General features: G+C 36.6%; 1 protein-coding gene and 1 long non-coding RNA gene across 5 annotated transcripts in view; one reads left to right on the top strand and one right to left on the bottom strand.

The window, feature by feature from the left end:
* LOC127933820 (B-cell CLL/lymphoma 9-like protein) overlaps window positions 1-22296 on the top strand; it is a 56911-nt gene that overhangs the window by 16701 nt on the left and 17914 nt on the right. The window lies entirely within an intron of this gene.
* Window positions 1855-19339, bottom strand: LOC127933822 (uncharacterized). The gene is made up of 2 exons (XR_008147575.1): window positions 8255-19339; window positions 1855-2318 (listed from the first exon to the last, which is right to left on the bottom strand). It is a non-coding gene; the product is annotated as an uncharacterized LOC127933822 (long non-coding RNA).

The raw sequence follows: 22296 nt of genomic DNA, 5'->3' as shown, positions 1-22296 counted from the left end.
TTGCTTCACTCCTCCTTCCTTATTTCCCTTGTTCAGACCTCTGCAGTCTGTCCTCCCTTCCTCTTAAATAAACAGTATTCTTTCACTTTGTTGGGGCATTGTTTCTTGGCATGGGCAGTGTTTTCGAACGAGCCCGGCTGCGAGATAATTTCCCCCTGACGGCGTCCGTTCTCTGTCTCTCTGTTTGTTGTTGTGTCATCATCATCCAGGCCGCTTTAGGCCTCGCGTTCTTCACTCTCCTCTCACGCTGCTTTTATTTGCCAAGACTCACGTCGTGCGTAGTTGCCACAGCAACCCGCCTAAACCCCCAACAGGCTGATTTTTTGGCTTTCACCTGTGCGAAGTCCCACAATGCACTGCACATAGAACAAGTCATCTACAGTGCACCAAAGAACATTTCCTAAATTATACAAATTAATCTCTGAAGTGTCTATTACATCTTCCTCTTTTTTTTGTTTTTTTTTGTTTTGTAAGTGCCAATCATGTTTATTACAACATGATTACGATTAGTTTGCATTTGCAGATATCCTGGCATGAGGCGCATGTATCCAACTGATTCTGAGAAACTGGAAGAGAAGCTTTCGGTAATTACAGATAATTAGCAAATTGGCTTTTGAGAAAAGTAATCACCTGACGCCGCAAAAGAAGTTTGAAAGCGATTATAATTTGTCGTGAGTTGCTGTTGATTGTTATTTATCAGAGTTGTTCAGCAGGGTGTCTCGGATGTTCAGTACACACTCCTGAGTCTCCTCAAAAGTCAGAATTATCCTTTACACAAGTATGCAAATGCAGATGTGACTCTTTGTGTTTGGTAAATGTATTGCAAGTACCGTTTTCTGGAGTAGATTTACAGTATCTGTCTTTCTTCCTCTCTAATACTTAAAAGGAATAGTTTGCCTGAAAATGAAAATTTGCTCACTCTCTGGCCATTCAAGATGTAGAAAAGTCTGTTTCTTAATTGGAAAAGATTTAAAGAAATTTAGCACTATATCACTTGCTCACCAATAGATCTTCTGGAGTGAATGGGTGCCGACAGAATTAAAGTTCTAACAGCTGATAAAAAAACATCACAATAATCCACACCACTGTCAATTAACGTCTTGTAACGCAAAAGGCTGCATGTTTATAATAAACAAATCCATCATTAAGAAATGTTATCCTAAAATAGGAGTCCTCCAGTGAGAAGTCCTGTCATTTGAATCAGCAGAGAAATATGCCCAGATTAGTCACAGCTCAATCGGTGGATTTTTGATGTGAGAGGACAGTGGATGGACTTTTTTCAGTGCAGGAAGTATTATTATGGATTATGAAGTGGTATTTTAGACAGAAGCGACAGTTTAAAGTTAGTGCCTTGATGGATTTGCTTCTTAAAAACATATAGCTTTTCTCTTCACATGATGTTAATTGATGAAATGGTGTTGTGTGGATTATTTGCGGATTACTGTGATGTTTTGACTCTTATTCTGACGGCACCCATTCACTTCTGATACAATATTGGTGAGCAAATGATATATAGTGCTAAATTTCTCCAAATATGTTTTGATGAAGAAACTTGGATGGTCTTGGGATGAGTTCATTTTTTAGCTAATTTTTTGTGTGAACTATTTCTTTAATTTGACTGGGTGTTGATAAAGTATAGATTTTTTCTGTGTGAGACTTCATGGTTGTGATGTGAAAAGATCTTAGTTCTTTTGGATTGGCAAGAGACTTTTGAGAGGATGTCTATGGACCATCAAGCTCCTTTACTTCAAAAATAATAAGGAAAACCGTTTCAAGAAAATTACCATTTTAACGTGCAACTATCCACATTCAGAAATGTGGTTCTAAAGACTGTGACACTTTTCTTCCCATATATATATTTTTTTAAATCCTTTACCATGAATGATTGGAAAAGTAACAGGAATTCATTGGCCAAAAAACCATCTATATCTTCAATGCCATTTCAGCAAAAATCATGCAGATTTTTCAGATGGCATTCGGTGACACATCAGCGAGGCTCCGGACAGAGAAATATTCTGAAGAAAATGAGATCAGTGTGATTGAGTGATTTCTTGATGCATGCAGCCTGCAGTTGGCATCCTAAAGTCTCAGCATTTCCAAACTGCACCAAGCTTCTCCTGGAGGATGGGGGAAAAGGGTTCCAGTCTGGGTAATTTCGACATTTTCTGATAGTCACACACTCTTTCATCTGCAGTCTTGCCGTGTCCCTGTAGCTGCTGTCTTACTCATATGAAGGTTGCACTCTTGTAACCTTTTGTACTACTCCAAACTGCACTGCGCTCACTCCCACGACAACAGGCGACTGAAAAACAAGCGGCCTGTGTGGTGTATTTTGCCGGTTCTCCCAAGGATCAAACTCAGTCAGGGATTTTTCTCTCAGAAGAAAAGACTTTATTTTAAGCAAAACAAAGTCGAGAGCTTGTTGCAAGAAGTTCTCTCGAAATGCTAGGTTGCATCTCATTTTATACCCCATACAGGGCGTTTCCAAATAGTCAAACTTTTCCTTAGGCTTGCAATTTTGATCCCTCCCTAGGGAGACGCTATGGTAAAGAGAAGAGACCCATTGCATGTTTTTCCAGATGTTTCCTGAGACTTGCTATGGTAAAGAAAAGTGGTGGTCCGGATGTTTTTTTTGCAGACATAGGCACATTCCTTTCACACAAAGGCTATATGATTCTAATGGAATAAAACACGTATGTATATATATGACTAGATTCATCTTGATCATACTTGATTGAGCAAAATCCCACCAATAAAAATCTTCCACATATTCTCCCCTTTGAGACTTAATAAGTCTCACATTTGATTATTCTTATCCAGAGTGCTACTCCATAATCCAGTCATATTAGTTACACTACCTAGTGACTAAATAAGTCACATTGTATTATCCCTAGTGACTAGATTATGAAATTCCACTCTGAGGGATTACTGGACCAAACATCTCTCTCCTAATTTGACATGGAGTGAGTAAAAGATCCAGTCTCCCTAACCCCTCTTTAATAGCAGACATTGTTAAAAACATGAATGTGCAATTGATTCAGCATTTGCCTGGTTATCACAGTTTTGTATAAAAGGCATAAAAATACATACACATCATACATTGAATATCACAAGATTATAAGAGTTGATCTTCAGCTTAGATACCTTATGTATAAATTTCCCATTATTTTGATATCTTTGAATTTAATTTGCTTAACTGTGGCTTTGACTAGTGACCTCAATATAGGAAGTATACAGTAAAATAGTAAATATCCTGTCATTAATGCCATTCCTAAAAACTCTCCCTATTTAATTATAAACTATGCTCCACATGCTCCCAACTGTAAATCAAACCAGTCTTACATTTTATTATCTTTTCCAACATTTTCTTTATCTATCATTCTTAGCCTTTTCAATTTGATCAGTTCTTCATTAAATGCTCCCTTCTATAAATACAGCATTTTCCCCAAACATAACACATACTTTTCCTTCTTCAATTCACAAATCTTGAGCTTTTCTATTTTGCTCCTTTCATTCTATTTGTTGCATCAAATTGCTCTATTTTCCCTTCAAATCTTCCTACATCCATATTTCCCTTCTCATAACCTTCAAATTCTTCATCTACCATTACCTAAAATTCTCTTTCCACTTTTTCTTTTCTATTTGTAGGCTCATATCTGCACCCAAGTATTTTGATCTCAGTAGCAGTCCCATCATTCTCTCATTCCATCTTCACCAGGGAGACTCTTTGCGAGTCGTTGCAATGGTCTTTCCCTCGTTGGCAAGGGTGGGTCGTTACTAGCACGCCCTTCATCCCTCACTTCATGCTGTGTGGAGTTGTTGAAGCTGGTTGGGGTATTTTAAGGTTAGAGATGTGAACTCAGGTGTCACTCTGTAACCGTTTTTCTGATTCATGCAAGGCTCTCGAGATCATTTCTGCACCCTCACTGGTTCTCTTTGATGGGGCGAAGCATTCCTTGGCCTTACTGGAACTGCTGTCATCTGTAAGTGGAAAACTTAAGAATTTTTTGTTAGTGTTATCAAGCATGCTTATTTGTTCATCTGCTAGTCGTCCTTCTTGGTGTGACCTGTGGAAATGTAATGTGGGTTGAGGGCTGTCTTGGCCCCTTTTTGAGTTTTCACAATTCTAGTGCTGTCTTTACTATTTTTTAATCCTTTTAATTTTAATTCTCAGCAATTTGCTAATTCAGTTATTTCTTTGTTTTGTAAACTGAGTTCCACTATATTAATGGATAATTTATCTAGGCCTATGTTGCTCAGTAGCATAGGCCTTTTGCCCTGGAAAACACTCAACCCACTGCATTTATTTTAACAGTCAGAAAGATAATATTTCATCCTTTTGACACAATCAGCTCCTTCATGATATGCTGAAAAGGAAGTTAGATGTGGGGTGGACAGAGCAAGCTTGCTTTGCTCTGCCTTCCCGTGTTATACGCTGCGCAGGTGTGGCACTGTTTTTCTTTCTGCCACAACAAAGACCTAGGTACTGACCAGGAAACTTAACCAAATTCATCCATGGTCATTATTTTACTGGGCATAAGTTTGCCCTGTGGGCCCACATTCATATTTGTATACAGCTGTTTGGGCAAATTGATTGAATTGCCTCAGTGTCTCGTCAGACACTCTCTTTCATGCCATACAACACCATCATTCATACTTTTTCACATACTCTCACTCCCTCCTTGACTTGTTTTTTTTTTTTTTTTTTTTTGCCAAAAACTTTACTTTTCTTTCTTTCTTTCCTTTTTTTCAAAATATCATAGATGAATTTGTTTAGAATATTAGGCCTAGGCATTGAGCATTTGAGAGAGCCAATTATCATTTCTCAAATGTCATGTGTTTGTCTAATTTAAAGTTTAGTCAAATACTTTTTTGTTATTGCTCATGAGCGACTCTGAGAAGAGGATTGGAGATCTCTGCATATCTTGGATCCATGGCCATCAACATTTCCATCTTGTTATCCCCAGTGATGACAGTATATGTGATTTCATGATTTTGGAATAATCTTTTATTCATTATTATTTTATTCAGTTTTACCTTAGAAAATTACCTTAAAACAAAATGGAGTGACCAATATTTCTATTTTCTCAACAATAAATATTTTTCTATTTTTCATCAAGATACCCTTTTTTATTTATTTATTTATTCTCTTCTTTCCCAAAGTGCTCAGAATTGTTGTCAAGTATTTAGTTGTGCATTTCCCCCTAGTTGTTTAATAAACAGTCTTACTATGCCAAATCCAGCTCCATGTTTATCTGATTGGTGAGTCAAGTACTCACTTCTGTCTGTCAAAGTTATTATTTTTCTTTAAGACATGAGGCTGGACTGGAACCTATTGAAAAGCAGATTGAGAGAGTTAGTTAAAACACAGAATTTAAAGAAATGCTGTGAGACCAGTGAATAATCAAGATTAAAACATAGTAAATAAAATAATCAAATAAAATAATTAACATTTGAAGCAGTCTCTATAGTGTTCATTGAATATGCAGCACCTGTGCACAGAAGGCATGGAAGTCCTTCTGGTTAGATCATCAGTCTGGGCTGTTGTACTGGGTCGTCAGTCTGTGATGGCACTCAAAGATTTGATGTTGTGGTGTACGGTCTCCGTTGTTTCTCTGCTTCTTCTCAGTCTGGCTTCTGGTTTCTTTCTGCCAGAGTTTTGCATTTCATAATGTTCTTTTCACCCTCAGGAAAAGTCTCAAGTGAAAGATTCACCTTTTCCTGCTTTGATTCAGTCTTCTCCTTGCTGAAGTGTGTTCTTCTCTTTCAAGAGGGGAGGGGAACATCCATCAGCCCCTCCCTCTTCTTCTCTCTGCAGTTGTGTTTGCTGCTTTGCCATTCCTCGACAGACTCCATTTCATTGCTTTCCTTTGTCAAGGCACTGTTCCAGAAATCATCTGAAAGTTTAACACTCAGAGACTGCATTAATCAAATGTACCTATGTAACTTCTGACCAAATTGTGTCTGAGCAGTCAGCTCTTTTTCTAATTTTCACTTCTTTCAGTGGTCCCTTAATAAAAACTAAATCATCTGGTTGAAAACAGCAGTTCTCTTATTCTTTGTTAGTAAAGCAAGTTCTTCATTGCAGGAAAATAGCAAGCATTTTTTCTTCTTTGCAAAATGCAGAAATCAGCTACCTTTATTATCTAAGTATACTGCAATAAAATAAAATAAACCTTTTTTTATAACAGCATGACATGCATATGGTAAAATAAAGACTTCAATCATAATTTTTCTTCTATATTTGCACACATGATTTAGAATAATCTAGTATTTGTGAGTTAATGTTTCCTAACCAACATAAAATAATTCCTATTGTTGTAAATAAAATAATTAAATTTAATTCTCTAAGCAACTAGTTCCCTTCCTATTGTAAAATGCCTATAGCTTTTGAATCCAAATGTCTATTAACTTGGTCACCCAATCTTGCTTTCATTCCACATTGCACAAGTTATTTCTTTTATTTTTTACATTTACACAAGCCCAATCTCTGAAACTCTGTAATGGATTAACTTTCATACTGTCCCAGGGATAACAAGAAACAAATTTTAGATGTCTTCACGTATTAAAAAAGTTTTAAGCACGTGCATCTTTTAAATTCATCTATTAATAAAAGTTGTTCAATAATAAATGCATATCTTATTTTAATTAATTTATCATTATATCTATATTCCACCATATCTGCCCTCTCTATATTAGTCCATTTCTTGGAACATTTGTATTTATTTTTCTCTAAAACAACAATACAGTTGACTTTATTGTTTTAGGGCTCCTGCGTTCCTTTCTCAACACCAGCCACCCCCGTCTCTGTAACTTGATCACTCCCAAGTGATGGTCCAGGAGGGGAGAGCACCTCTTGCTCCGCCCATGTAATACAATTTTACTGTGGAAACGTCCTCCTTTGTTCTCACTCCCACTACACTGGGCTCAGAAAATTTTCTCCCCTTTGCCCCAGACATCCTAAATGCAAAAATCTATTATAGATCTTGGTTCAAACTTTATTGATGCTATTTTCCTAAACCCATTCACCCTTTCTGCACTCTATTGAGCCAGAGTGCTTATTCTTGCATACTTTTTCCCTTCATTTAAGGGATAATCAGTCATTAATTGTCCTTTTATTATCAAGGCTCATAATACATTCATCCCTCTCAAGTGGATACTAGTTGCGTCCAACTCCACCCAGCCACCCTGAAGTGACGGTCCAAGAATGGTGCGCAAATTTTACCCACCCAACACAGAATTTATTTGTTCACCCATTCATTTGTCCGGACACAGAGACATCCACACAACAAAACACAGCTCACCTAGAGCTCCTTAAGGGCCCACCTATTTCAGTCCTTCGAGAATTTCACTTATACATTCTCAAAGCGGTATCCGTGGGACTTTTCCTCGCGATTCCTTAACTAATCTGCTTATCCGTTTATCACTGTCCTACCTGGCACAGCTATCCAATAAACACAGACCACAGCATGCCATGTCTTTCTGCCTACACCATATTTGTCTTAAATCGAGGTTGCCTTTCAAGGCCTTCCCATTAATAACCGAAATATGTGCATGCAGTTATTTCTTCTGGAGTAAAACCCCTCTTTCAATTTAGATATCATATTATTTTTCTAAATTTGGAAGAGCAGATTTTAAGTGTCCTTACCACTCAGAGCTGACCAGTCAACAACACACACTAATTATATAAGACAAAATGCTTACCTTATTCTATGGTGGCCACCACTGTGTGTGTGTTGCTCATCAGTCAGCTCAAGAGCAGTCGTCCACTCTGCTCCTTTCCAGTCCCATCTGGGGTGCCAAATCTGTGGTGTATTTTGCCGGTTCTCCCAAGGATCAAACTCAGTCAGGGATTTTTCTCTCAGAAGAAAAGACTTTATTTTAAGCAAAACAAAGTCGAGAGCTTGTTGCAAGAAGTTCTCTCGAAATGCTAGGTTGCATCTCATTTTATACCCCATACAGGGCGTTTCCAAATAGTCAAACTTTTCCTTAGGCTTGCAATTTTGATCCCTCCCTAGGGAGACGCTATGGTAAAGAGAAGAGACCCATTGCATGTTTTTCCAGATGTTTCCTGAGACTTGCTATGGTAAAGAAAAGTGGTGGTCCGGATGTTTTTTTTGCAGACATAGGCACATTCCTTTCACACAAAGGCTATATGATTCTAATGGAATAAAACACGTATGTATATATATGACTAGATTCATCTTGATCATACTTGATTGAGCAAAATCCCACCAATAAAAATCTTCCACACCTGTTGCAGCAGAGGAACAATGGACTGACTGAAGATGGAAGGCACACAGCTGGTCAGAGACAGAAAATGACTAGATACAGACACTGACAGTGGGACGTTTCTAGGTAAACCCTCGATTGTGATGAAAACAGGATTTTACAATCTATCTCTTTTTTACTAAAATGCCCCACTGGGTGTGTTCGGCTCCATTATTATCCATATTTACTCATCTGCTTGTTATTCAACATTAATTTTAATGCCTACGTGCACAAAAGTGTTTCAATCTGTAATGTTCCAACATGATTCAGCAGGAAAGAGATTTCTGTGACCTACTGACCTATAATACCTCCTTATCTAAGCAGCCAGTATGTGAAACTAAAGACTATTATTCATCAAATATTTTAATTTCATCATTTTCACATCTGATCTGTCTCTGCATGACATAACACATCCTACCTGCAGATGATGATAGACTGTTTAATCCAAGCACTCAGTCCTGTAAGCTGCCCTCGATTAGTGCCTGACAGGCTGCAAACTGCCTGCAAATCACACAGCCAAGCAAGACTTTGTCCCGCCTTCAGCCTTCCTGGATTGGGCGAAAATTCAACCCTCCTGTCAAATCACTGAAATATGTAAAATCTTTTCCCCTTTGGGCTCTAAAGCATTTCCAATGGCTGTTTTGTTGGGAAATTGGATTTTGCACTATAATAAATGGCAACAGATTGGATATAAAAGTTCCTTTGCCAATCCAAAGTGCAAATATCGTTCTTATTTTAGATAATGCTGAACATTTTCCTTTCGTTTCTTATCGCGTACACTAAACACATTAGCAATTATCGCAACATGAAAATTTGGAACCGTCAAAGGTTCACCAAACTTGTGATTCATTCATTCCTTCATTCACTCACACATTTTATTCTATTTAATTTTACCTTTGCCTTTTTATTCACATGAAATAAAGACTAATCTGAAACTAACATTCCATTGTTAAATCTAACTGAAACTGAACTGATTTTTACACTAAGTTTAATATTAAAATACAAAACAAACTTAAATTAACCTTAGTCCCACCCTCAAGTCTCTATGGTATTTTAGTTTTTAACATGCTATGCCAATTTCTTTCTTTCTTTCTAAGTCCAATCTTTCTTCTCAAAAGACTGATTACGAAGTTTAATACTTAGAGTTCAGCATTTGTCGAACATCAAACCCTGAGTATGAGCAATAGTAATTGTAACGCTCGCCTAGGCAAGCCCTTTGTGTATCATTTATAGAGCTGTCAAACATAACTGATGCTCAGTCAAATGTCAAATGCAATCTTACATGCAGCATGAATAATGGGTTTGAACATGGTTTAGAACATGTTTAATGGCTCCCTCTTCACACACTTCATTAGGAAATGAGCGGAACACATACAGAGACAGAAATAGAGAGTGATGGGGAGTGTGTGTGTGTGTGTGTGTGTGTCGGGGGGCGGGTGTTCAGATGGTGTGAAGTAGTCCCCGCTGCAGAGGAAGGGAAGAAATGAAAGAAAAGTGAGAACGTGTTAGTCACCGTTTGTGTGTGAGAGAATGGCCGTGTTTGTCAGACGTGGAATGAAAGCATGTTTGACTCAGTTGGTTTCAGCTGACGTGTTGGAAATTGGGTTTCGGCTCGGCAAGTTTCATGTTGAAACAAGACACAATCCCGTCTTCTAACAATCATGCCTCTCTGTCTTTCTCCCGTTCTGATGAGTAGCTGTTCTGTTGAATGCTGAGTCATCAGTTGTAATCTGGGTGTGGGGCAATATTTTATGCCGTGGTGCCATTAGAATGCTCAATCCTGAGTGATGCGTAAAGTTTAAGTGAAAGTTTTTTTTTTTTTTTTTTAAGAAAATAAAGTAGGTCATAATTGACTCATTCATTTTGTTCCAGTTATCTATTTTAATTGTTTCCAGTTGCTTCCATTTATTCCTTATGTATAGTACAAAAAGATACATTTTAAATTTCATTTTTTGAATAGCCTCATGTTGCAAAAATACCATAAGAGTTTCAAACATGTTTCTTTGCGTGTTATATTTCAAGCCTTCTGAAGCTGTAACATAACTATAAGAAACTAGACAAATTTTGAAGTAGGTATATCCTTTTTTTAATGGATCATTCTTTTGGAACAAATCAAGATGAAACTTGTTTGAATGCGACTTCTACAACTATGACTGACACAGTTTTATTTTATATTTTATTATTTTTTTATGCCTTGCTTTTGACGTTGTTTTGCCTTTGAGGGAAATATTACAGGAAAAATACGGAGCTTTTGAAAGTATGTTTTTGCACATATCTAGTTTAAATATCTAAAAACTAAATATTAACGTGTCCACAAATAAATATTAATCTTAAGCTAATATTCTTGTCATCAGTGTCAACCAGCTGACTATACCAACCAGTGTGCAGTAAATAATAGCATTTATTTTGGTGTTTTAATAGAAGAAAGAAAGTCATACAGATTAGGAAAGACATGAGAGTGAGCAAATGATGACAGGATTTTCAATTTTGGGTCAACTATACCTTATATACCTTACATAACAGCAAATTTCCCCACCACAATTCTTTACTCCAAATCATAGACTGAAATACTTTGATCTGAACTTTACAAAATTTCATTTTTCATATTTGTTTTTCTAATTTAATATCAGATTACCAATTCTGGGCTGAGTGTACAGTAGTGAAAAGACCTGACTGGTGGCAGTGATTACTCACTTGTGACTTGGACACACTTATGTGCTTTTAAATGCCGGTAGCAGGTGAATGATTAGGGCTTTCAGCATGGCTGACAGCTGGAGTGTGTATAACTGGCCTTTATAGCGCTCAGTGGTGTGAGCATCAGGTGATGGAGTGGGATTAAAAGTACAGTGCGGGTGACCCTTTGAACTCCTTGACAAATAGGAGAGAGTTGACTATGTATGTGTACATACACATTCGTTACAGTAACTGACTAGCCTATGTCTGATTTGCACTGATTATAAGAAGTGTGTGGGTAACAGCTCTGGCGAAGTGTGGTTTATTTGTGGGAAGCAAAACGGTTTACGGAAAGTAGTTGCCAGAAGTTTGTAAGACATTTACCAGAACGTCATCATTTTGTTTGGTTTTCGACAGCCTTGTTAATGCATGAAAACATTTGATGGTTATCTGTCTATTTATTTGCAGTGTTAATTTTTATTTATTTATTTTCATTTAAAGTTGAGATGAGATCAGACATGACCATTAAGAATTTTTCAAAATTGTAACTAGAACAGATTTTTGGAGAATGTTTTGTAAAAAACTTACTTTTTCAAATGTTCACATTTAGATCACTCTATTACTTGCTGTTTCTTTGTAATTACTTGAAATATTCTTGCAATTTGTGCTAGATTTTTTTTCTGTGTACTCATAATACATACACCTGGTCTTACTGTACACTATTTATTAGCATATTTATGGCAAAAAAGTTTATAGTAGGGCTGCACGATGTGTCGTTAAAGCATCGATATCGTGATGTACGAATCCACGATAGTCACATCGCAGGATGTGCGATGTAGGCTGTCGTAGTTGATCCGTTATTCATTAACTGTACGGGCCAGCTGCTCGTGATTTGCGTGATTCGTGATTGACGAATGTGATTCGTGGATTAATTGCACAGCTTAACCATCATAGAGTGAAAGTTTATCATTGACAGGAGTGAAAACCACATGCAAGTTAAACAGGGCAGAGAGAGCGCGCGCGCGAGAGAGACAGAGACAGAGACAGAGACAGAGAGAGACAGAGAGACCGAGACAGAGAGAGAGAGAGAGAGAGCCGTCTTCAAACAACAGGAGCGCCGTCTTGCTCTCTCTCCCACGCGCATATTAATCAATTGACATGATGGTGTCGATGTTTAAATCATTTACAATGAGATTTTTGTTTGTAAGAAAAAATATCGTAATGTATATCGCAGAAAAATTAAATATCGCAATGTCATTTTTTCCCCAATATCGTGCAGCCCTAATTTATAGCCTTGTTGAATCGAGTTGGCCTCAAAAACTACTAAAGTCCCTGATTACATGTATGCCATTTGCATATAATAGTATATAACCAAAGTTATTTACTATTATATATGACAAATTACGTTAATTATATGTTGTCACAATTTTCTTTTTTTCTACGATTTGTAAGTTAACTGCTCAGCATACTAGCATACTGCTAGTTGATTAGCCTGCTGTACCTCTTATTAAAATGTTCAGTTATACATGTTCATACATATATGTATATTTCAGGACATATTTTTATTTAAAACATTTTTTATTATTATTATTTGCAAAAGACCGCAAATTTTTATAACATTTTCATGATCGAATCAGTTCCTGATGGTTAAAATCAAGTCCCGTCCTACATTTTTTGTTGTTGTTGTTGCTTAACATTAACATTAGTGTTCCTGTAGCTCAACTGGTAGAGCGTTGCTTTAGCAAGCAAGCGCAAGGTTGGGGGTTCGATTCCCCGGGAATACATAATAGGTACAAATTTATAGCCTGCATGCACTGTAAGTCGCTTTGGATAAAAGCGTCTGCTGAATGCATACATTTTATTTAATTTAATTTAACATTAGATTTCACTTGTAAATGCGTCATATTGTGCTGCAAATATAATTTCAGATCGACAATATTATACAAATTCAAAAAATGTGTCATCCGACTGGAGAACAGCTCTCATCTCGCACCATTTTCTCAGCTCAATTAAATCTGCCAGCAACATTGATGAAGTTAAGTTGCAGCTTGCAAAAGTCAAAGAGCTTGTTGTTTTGGAAACAAACAATTTGGTCTGCCAGAGAGTCTAAGTGGACAGCCTGGGACACAGACGGCCATCAGACCCTTTAATTCTTCATCTCTCTCTCTTCTTTCACCCCTCCCCACATTTCCACTGGCGCCGCACTCAAATGTAGTTTGTTAAGCCGGGGCCAATGTCATAAAGCCTTTACTGTGTGTGTGTGTGTGTCTGTTTGTGTGTTGTTAACGTTTAACTCCTGTCACACACTTCGGTCTCAGTATTGACCCTGTATTGCCTACAGTACGCCTCTGTGTGCATGTGTGTGAGAGATTTATGTGTTTACGCAAGTATAAGAGGGCGAGAGGTGTGTGTGTGTGTGTCTTAGGAGAGGGCCTAGATATTTTCCTATTACTTTTCTCCTGCTCTCCTTTGAGCATTTGGGGCTATAAATATACCTCAGCATGCTAAAAATATGCAACAGTGTAAGTTGTGTGTGCGTGTCTGTTGGAGACTTGCTTCTAGATTTCAAAACTACATGGGTAAGAGTGTTAGCATTAGGGTTTTATTCAGAATCCAGTTAGTTTGTTTCTGTTAACGTCCATATTCACTCATGTAGAGAGAACAGTTTACCAAATGACTCTGTAGCAATGACATCTTAAAATGTTTACAATCTGCTTTATTTGCAAACAAATGACTTTTGGGGAGGTTCTGTCAAATTTAGCTCATTTCTTGGTACAAATTTGGGGATCGTTCACCCAAAAATGAAATTTCTCAGGCCGTCCAATATAGGGCTGAACGATATATAGTTATCATATCTATATCTAGATATGAATTTTCAAGATATTAATATCGAAAAAAGCTGAAATAGAAATGATATAGACGATATAGATTTCCCCTCTCCGCGCTCGCCCTGCATACAACTCTGGCAGTCACAACAAACATCAGTTTTACGAGTGCCCTGGACTGCACCGCTAAAGCCAGCGTGCACACACTAGGGACGTAGGAACTATATTGTGAGAGGGGGGGGCGGCGTTTCCATGGTGACGCGTCATTGCTTGTCACGTGACACACCACAGCAGCAACAGCGCTGAATGAATAATGATCTGCTTTTATATAATTTTTCCTTTTTTATTCAGAATATTCACAAATGTGTTAGTTATGGCATGAAATATCTGATATTCCGATTGTCAAATACATGCAAGTGGAAGTATATTGTTGTTTAAACACCTTTATAACGATCGCGTTAGTTGAGCTGTTTGCGCGATGGGCACCACCGTGTTAGTTTGTGCCGCAGACGCAATTCAGAGAATCGGATCTGTTGGATTTACAACCTCTATGTTTACAACACGTGAATTCATCCACTTCTCCCGAAATACTTAAAAGTAAGTGGCTGTTGAACTGTACAGAGACAGCGGATAAATTAGAAACAAAGAAATGAGTGCGGGAGATAATACGGCCGGTGGCAGTGCAGAATCTGACTTGGTGCCAAAACATAAATCATCTTCCATAATTTGGAAGTATTTTGGATTCAGAAAAGATGATGTAAACCAGAGTGAAGTCTTGTGCAGGTCGTGCTTAGCAAAAGAACACGTAGTCATATCGTATCGATATCGAGATATCTGGCATGAAAATTGAGATATGAAATTTTGTCCATATCGTTCAGCCCTAAATATGTAGGTGGCTTATTTTCTTGAGCAGAAAAGTAAAGATATTTAACTGAAAAGGTGTTTTTTGATGGTTCGTAAAAGTGGCTGCGTGTTTTTGAGAATGAAAAAAAAAAACACATTAAGGAACACAAAATTAATACAGATGGCTGCTGACGAAATGTGGAGGTCTTATGAAGCGAAATGATCAGTCTGTGCAAGAAACCAAATGTCTTTCTGACAGTTCGTGTCAGTGGTTCAGTTCACTAGTTCGTTCACGTATGCTCATATCATCGGCTCACTGTCTTTGCTCTGAGTCAGAATTGTTTTCTCGGTTCAGCGACTGTTGGAGGAACTGGAGCACTGGGTGAGCTGGCAGGAACCAGCATCATAGGATCATACACGCCATTAATTTGGCTCATTTTGGAGTGACTGTCAGATGCTCGAAAGTGAGTTTTGATTTAGCAACTTGTAGATCTGTGCTGTTTAAGCATCAAACTGTTTCAGAGGGTTCAGTCTGCACTCATTCACCAAAAAGAACTCTTTCAAAAGAATGATTCATTCACGGAACATATATCACTTTGGACCGTTTGCATGAGGCTCTGGATTCCAGGTAATAATGTTGTAAATAATGTAATGTTTCTTGCACAAGTTGCATTTTCTGAATCACCAAAGACCATGGTTTCAGCTAAAAATCTTCTCGAAGAAAAAGTCACCTACATCTTGAATGGCCCGAGGGTGCCAGCACATTTTCATTTTTGGGTGAACTACAGTATGTAGTCTGGGCTTTGTATGTTGGTGGTCCTCTCTTTTGCCAGCTTCAAACATGTGCTTCAGCATCAAACATGTGCCCCCCCTCCCCCAACAATCAATCATCTCAGACATTAATTTTGCTTCTTTCAAACACAAACTTTAATCTTTGGAATGTTTCTCAGGCTGACGTCAGTTTCATGTTCTCAATTCAAATGCCATTTATGAGGGACAAACTCCCATTTCGAGCTCTTGTTTTCTCAGATCAGTCTCTTTCCGATTTGTTCTGGACTGTGCAAATGGGATCAAAGTGGCAAGTGGTAATAGTTGATTTTTCAGAAGAAGCTACAAATACAACCAAAAAAAGAAAAGAAAACATGGTTATAGTTAAACCACGGTGACCACAAATTAACCATCTAGTTTTGCTACACTACCCATAATTTAACCATGGTATTCATAGTAAAACTCTGTTCTTACAACTGGTAACCAATATGGCAAAGTACTGTGGTTACTACACTTTTACTATAATTCATTTTTGCAAGGTTGGGAGGGACATTCTCATTTTGGAGAGCACTTTCTTTTGAGGGGATCTTTTTAATGTTTTATGAACAAGAAATAAAGACCCCATGAAATTACAACTGACCTATTGCAAGATTTATTAAATATTTTAGTGGATTGAAGTTTGATCTTTTAAAGTAAATTATTTCCATAATAAGTTCTCGTTTTAAAGTAGGCAGTGGCTATTTGCACTTTGTGTAAATAGCAATAGATTCTATTTACACTAAGGGTAAATAGCATTTTTTTAGCGATAGATGCTATTTACACTAAGTGCAAACAGCAGCATTTTTTAGTGATATGCTATTTACACTAAGTGCAAATAGCCATAGATTATATTTAAACTGTTAAAATACTAATAATATTTATAGGCTACTGCTTATTGGAAATAGTGGCAATAATCTGCACCTCATTATTGTAGTACATTAAGTATGCAATCATAGCTTGTGCAAAATTTCATTTTAATTCAAATTATGACATGGATGCCACCTTATTGGGACAATAAAGCCCTCCCTAAACCTACCCTAACCCTACCCGATACTTTATTTTCAACTTTTTTATTATTTTATTTAATTTCATTGAAAATAAATGCTTTTCTGATGTGATTTGAAATTTGAAAAGGGCAAAACAATTCTCCAAAAGGCATATTTAAACCTGGGTCGATCGCATCAAAATGAGTACGGCACACGTGTTACCATCATCTGCGCCACTGGAACTATACACTGTTGATTGTCTGCTGTAATGTTGATTTGCTCAATCACACGTTGGTGGGATGAGTTAGTGCAAATAGCCTCTACCAACAAGGCGGGCTATTTGCACTTAGTGTAAATAAACTCATTTTAAGGACTTTTTTTTAACAAGGGACTATATGTATAATCATCACTGTCATTGGCACCAGCCATTACAAAACATATTGGTCAGCCTCTAATGCTAATGCTTGTAGTTGAGGTAGTCAACCTGACCTGTCCACGCTAGAAGATGAGCACAAAGGCTTTTGCGATCCATTATCATGAGAAAATTTCCTGGAGTTAATGAGTGATGAACACTGTGTGTTTTTTAGTTAATGACTAATTGGTGTCCAGCAGGTTGTGTGTGTGGTAACTCCTCCCAAATGTCAATTTAAAGGTACATTTTGTAATTATTATTTTTTTCTCGATTGTAGTACACTTATTTTACAGGTGCGTAGACTAAAAATTATAAAAACTGACTGAATTTGGGGAAGGGTTATCGATTTTACCAATAAATGTAACTATAAAAAACAAAAACAAAAAATACTAATGCATAACTTGCCCTGTACCATTTGTGCTGCAAACATAAATACAGTACTATACAACTGGCCAGAACACCTTAGCAACCACACAACAATAAATAAATAAACACCCTGAACACCTTAGCAAATGTACAAGGAGTAAAAACCATTAACATCTAAAGTAACATCACAACAATGTTTAAAAATAGCTCAGAACACCTTGGTAACTACACAGCATTGCATAAAAGCCACTCAGACCACTCTTAACAGCAAAACAAAACAAAACAAAAACATGTGAAAAACACTCAAAGTACCTTTGCGACCGCATAGCAACAATCTGGTTAATGCCAGTTCACACCAAGAATGATAACTATAGCTATATAGTTTTTATAATCATTTTAATTCTATAAAAAAAGGGAAGTTGAAATCACAACTACAGGATATCTATAACGCAACAGAGAGACAAAGTCACTGGAATCACTTTTCACTTTTATTGTTATTTTTACCAGTTGGTGAATGATTAACGACAACAGCCAATCAGAATTCACCCAATTTTAAAGCGCTTGAGCATTTAAAGGGCCAGAAGACACAATGGCAGCATGTGTTTGTAATGAACAGTATGTTATTGTCTGTTGTGTGACTGTGAATGCTAAAATAGTAATTGTTAATGGAGTAAACTGATTTAAAGGGATAGATCACCCAAAAAATTTAAATTTAGCTGTTGATATATTCACCCTCAGGCCATTTAATGTGACCCTGGACTACAAAACCTTAAGTTTTAAGTGTATATTTTTGGAAATTGAGATTTATACACATTCTGAAAGATTAATAAATATTATTTCCATTGATGTATGGTTTGTTAGGATCTGACAATATTTGGCTGAGATATAACTATTTTAAAATCTGGAATATAAGGGTGCAATAAATCTAAATGCTAAAGTGCTAATAAAGTTCTTAGCAATGTATATTACTAATCAAAAATTAAGTTTTAATATATATATATATAATAGGTCATTTCCAAATAAGTATATTCATGGAACATGATCTTTACTTAATATCCTAATGATTCTTGGCATAAAAGAAAAATCTATAATTTTGACCCATACAAGTTTTTTAATTTTTATTTTTGTCTATAGCTAAAAACATACCCCAGCGACTTAAGACTGGTTTTGTGGTCCAGAGTCACTAACGTGTAGCTGACCTTTATTTTTTTTTGTAAAATGGTAAAGAAGATTTTTAGCTAAAAGCGTGGTCCTTGTTGATTCATAAAATGCAAGTCAATGGCTACCATCACTTTGAGAGCCAAAAAAGCATAAACAAAATGAATACCCATGAATCCTGATGATATAGATATAGGTCTTATGATGCCAAAATATTAGTCTGTCACCTACATCTTGGATGGTAAATTACCAGCAGATTTTCATTTTTGGGTGATCTCTCTTTAACGCGCCCAGCGTCATGGCACGGAGCTTTGCACAGGTAAACACCACTCATATGTTTTTCAGAAAATTAAACTATTTTTGCATATTAGTTTGGTGACGCTGTGGCGCAGAAATTACACTGCTCAAGAGAAAGAGAAAGGAAAGAGTCTGTTATTTGAGACTGAGAGGAAGAAAGGGCGCAAATAACTTTATAGAGGAAGGAGAGGGTGTTTGTGAACGGCAGCAAGTGGAAAAAAAAAAGTTTCCCGTTGAAGAGACGGAGAGTGCGATGGAGGGGCAGAGGTGTGCTAGTGAGGGGGTGGCAGAGGGACTGATAATGTGTCTTTTGTTTTTGAGGTCAATTGCTTGAATGCCTCTGGAAAGGAAATATGTGTGGGACCCCGTTACCCTTCACGGAGACGCTTCACGTCTGTGAAATGTTTGTGTGCATGTGCAGTATGTCCCAACGATTTATGACTGAATATTAGAGTTTGGGATTGAATTAAAATTAATTTATAAAGTACAAGCTTTTAGGCCTGCATAATTAATCAAAATGAAAAACAAAATTGTGATATGACTTTGCAAAGGCTGTGATTTAATTAAATAAGTAAATGCGCTGTGTTCCGAAGTAAAATTTTATAATTATGATATTGTTTTAAATATGGTGACAATTTAATAATTGTATATGTGTATCTTAAATTAAAAATATATTCATATCTTAAATGTAATTTCACAAAGCAAACCTTAATAAAAAAAAAAATATATATATATATATATATATATATATATATATATATATATATATATATATATATATATATATATATATATATATATACTAATTTTATATATATATATATATATATATATATATATATATATATATATATATATATATATATACTAATTTTGTTTACTTTTTTATTTTGTAATAATAATAAGTAATCACAGTATTTTGACAAAATTCTTCAGCCATAAATACAGAATTTACAAAAACATCGCAGTCACAATTTCATTTTATAATTTGCATAAACACTGGTTTGTGTGTGTGTGTGTGTGTGTGTGTGTCTGTGAATGTCTCTTGTGCAACTGGTGTCAGGGCGTCCTGTTCAGACCTGTATATATGACATGTACCACATGCCTCTCCCACACAGTCTACATGACAGATCTGCAGTGACAGCATGCATGGGAACTCCCTCAGCACACACACACACACACACAAGCACACACACAGTCTTGCAGGAGAGCTCTGCAGGTTATGGACAAAGGCAGGTGGCTGCTGGGATTGTGTGTAGTTCTTCTTTAATTTGCATGAGAGAAACCCAATCCTTCGCACATTTCAGTCTTGGCAAATGTGCCCAGGTGTGTGTGTGTATGTGTACATGCGTGGATCTGGATCTACAGTAACTCTTGGAATGTGGTCAGTTGGTTTCTATTTGTAAATGTATCTTCAAGAGCCCTGGAGGTGGTTTGATGAATGCATTTTTTGTTTAGTTTCCTGTTTTTTATGTTAGGGCTGCATTCATCAAAATCCTGAAAAAATGGTTTAGTGTGATTTATCAAATTGCAAAGAGTGCGGTTTAAATAAATATGTGCTGCTTGTTTCATAGTGAGCGTGATTTCACCAAGTACAACATGTTCCTGAATCAACATCCTTGATCCCGGAACAACATTCTTAATCAACCAATAAGAATAGGTATATATCTTTTCAGGATATATCTGTTTTAGGCTTACAATCAGGGTTAGGTGCTTCTACACTCTTGTTAATCAGCTATTATTTCACACTGATTTTAGGAATGAATTATGGGTAGGGTTAGGTTTAGGGGTAGGAATTAGGTTAATTCTATATTTTTGGACATTAATGTTGATCTAGGGTCATCAAAAGATGTTGATCCAGGAACATGTCTTACTTGGCAAAATCACAGCGACCGTGTTTCATAGTGAAGTGTGGTACTGTGTTCAGTTATGCTTATGCTCGACTTCATCTCAGAGCTGTCCAGCACTCCATCTCTGCATCTCCTCGGAGTTTGTGTACTTTAATGTGAATGAGGGAACCAAGCGGCAACCTCCCGCTCTCTCTCGTGCAGCCACCAAGGAAGTGACTAAAATTGTAATTGTGGCTTCAGCAACCAGTCATCGCCACTACGTCCATGTGTTTAATACAGTCTATGGTAGGAACGCAACATGCACCCATAATTGTAGTGAGAAACACTTGTCAACAAAAGGGAAGCTGTAAGGGTTACCTGCAGTTGTCCGTCAAAATAAAAGTTTGATGGTTAAATAATCATAAAAAAAGACAGACAGACAATGTAAAATAATGTAAAATAAATTCATATTTCATATTATTATTATTATTATTATTATTATTATTATTATTATTTTTGTTATTATATTTGTATTAGAAATAATAATATTAGTAAGATTTTTCAGTAATTATTATTATCGAATGAAATATAAAAATTACAGATTGTTAGTATTTATTAATAATAATAATAATAATAATAATAATAATTATTATTATTATTATTATTTTTAGTCATATCACACTTTTTTTTAAAGGTGAAGATTACTGTTTTTTTTCTAGGCTTGATTTGTGTTTATGAGCTGCAATCGAACATGTGTTCATGCTTTGTTTTTGTTTTTAAACACATTATTTTTCACACAATTTACCTTTATTTCACACCTATTTTTCCCTTTTTAGACAAACGCCTCGATTTATTTCCTGTTATTATGAAGCCCCTCCCTCAGAAATATGCGATTTAGCTGAGATTGACAGCCACTTTCTTGTTTTTAACCGACAATGTCTCTTTCAGTGATCTAGGCAGCTTACTAGGTTTTGAAACAGCCGACTCTAGTAGCTCATTCTCTCAACTCTGTAGCCCAACTGGAAGATACACTGCACTGAACATTTTTTAATGCACAGAAACATTTTGGCGATATTCTAAACAGTTTTCGTATTCATTAATAATGTTGTAGGATTCACCAGTATATGTGTATTATTATTTTTTTGTGGTTGAGGGAACATGTGGGGAAACGTCCCTTTCAACACTGTATCACTGAAAAAATCTTGGCTCACAAACTTTTATGCCGCCAACAACCGAACGTGGGACGTTTATAATACATTGTTTTTACGCGTCTCGTCACGCCAGAGCTGTCAAACATGAGTAGCGATACAATGTTGTTTCTACAAACAAAAATGAACAGCGTAACAACTTACTAGCCACAGAGCTAACTTCTGAAAAAGTACTTGAAGACTGGAAATAAAATGCATCCCCCGGACAGCAGTTATTACACATGCGACCGATAATACTGTTTGTTAATTTGCTTATCATGCTGTTAAAAAAAATAAGATAAACACAAACTGTCCATATAATCTGAAAATGTTGCAGAATGCTGGAGGAGAATGAATTTACCGTGGTCTGACAGAGATGTGACAGTATGTGGAAATTTATGCGCGATAACAAATTCAACTCTTCACGCGATCTTTTATATCATGGGCACGTGCTATAAAACGTACTGTAAATAACCAACAAATATATCACTCCGCCAGCGGCACTAACTTCAACTGCAAACACTGTACTGGGAACAACGCCGCTGTTTCGAGCTCGGTTTACACCGCCTTTCACCACGGAGCTGCTTTGGATGATATTACACTTTATTGCGTGTTGTACACACACCAGGGATCTAAATGAAC

The sequence above is a fragment of the Carassius gibelio genome, chromosome A18 (assembly GCF_023724105.1).
Source record: "Carassius gibelio isolate Cgi1373 ecotype wild population from Czech Republic chromosome A18, carGib1.2-hapl.c, whole genome shotgun sequence".
NCBI classification, from domain to species: domain Eukaryota; kingdom Metazoa; phylum Chordata; class Actinopteri; order Cypriniformes; family Cyprinidae; genus Carassius; species Carassius gibelio.
Note: the sequence above shows the minus strand (reverse complement) of the source record. Positions and strands in the feature narration are given on the sequence as shown.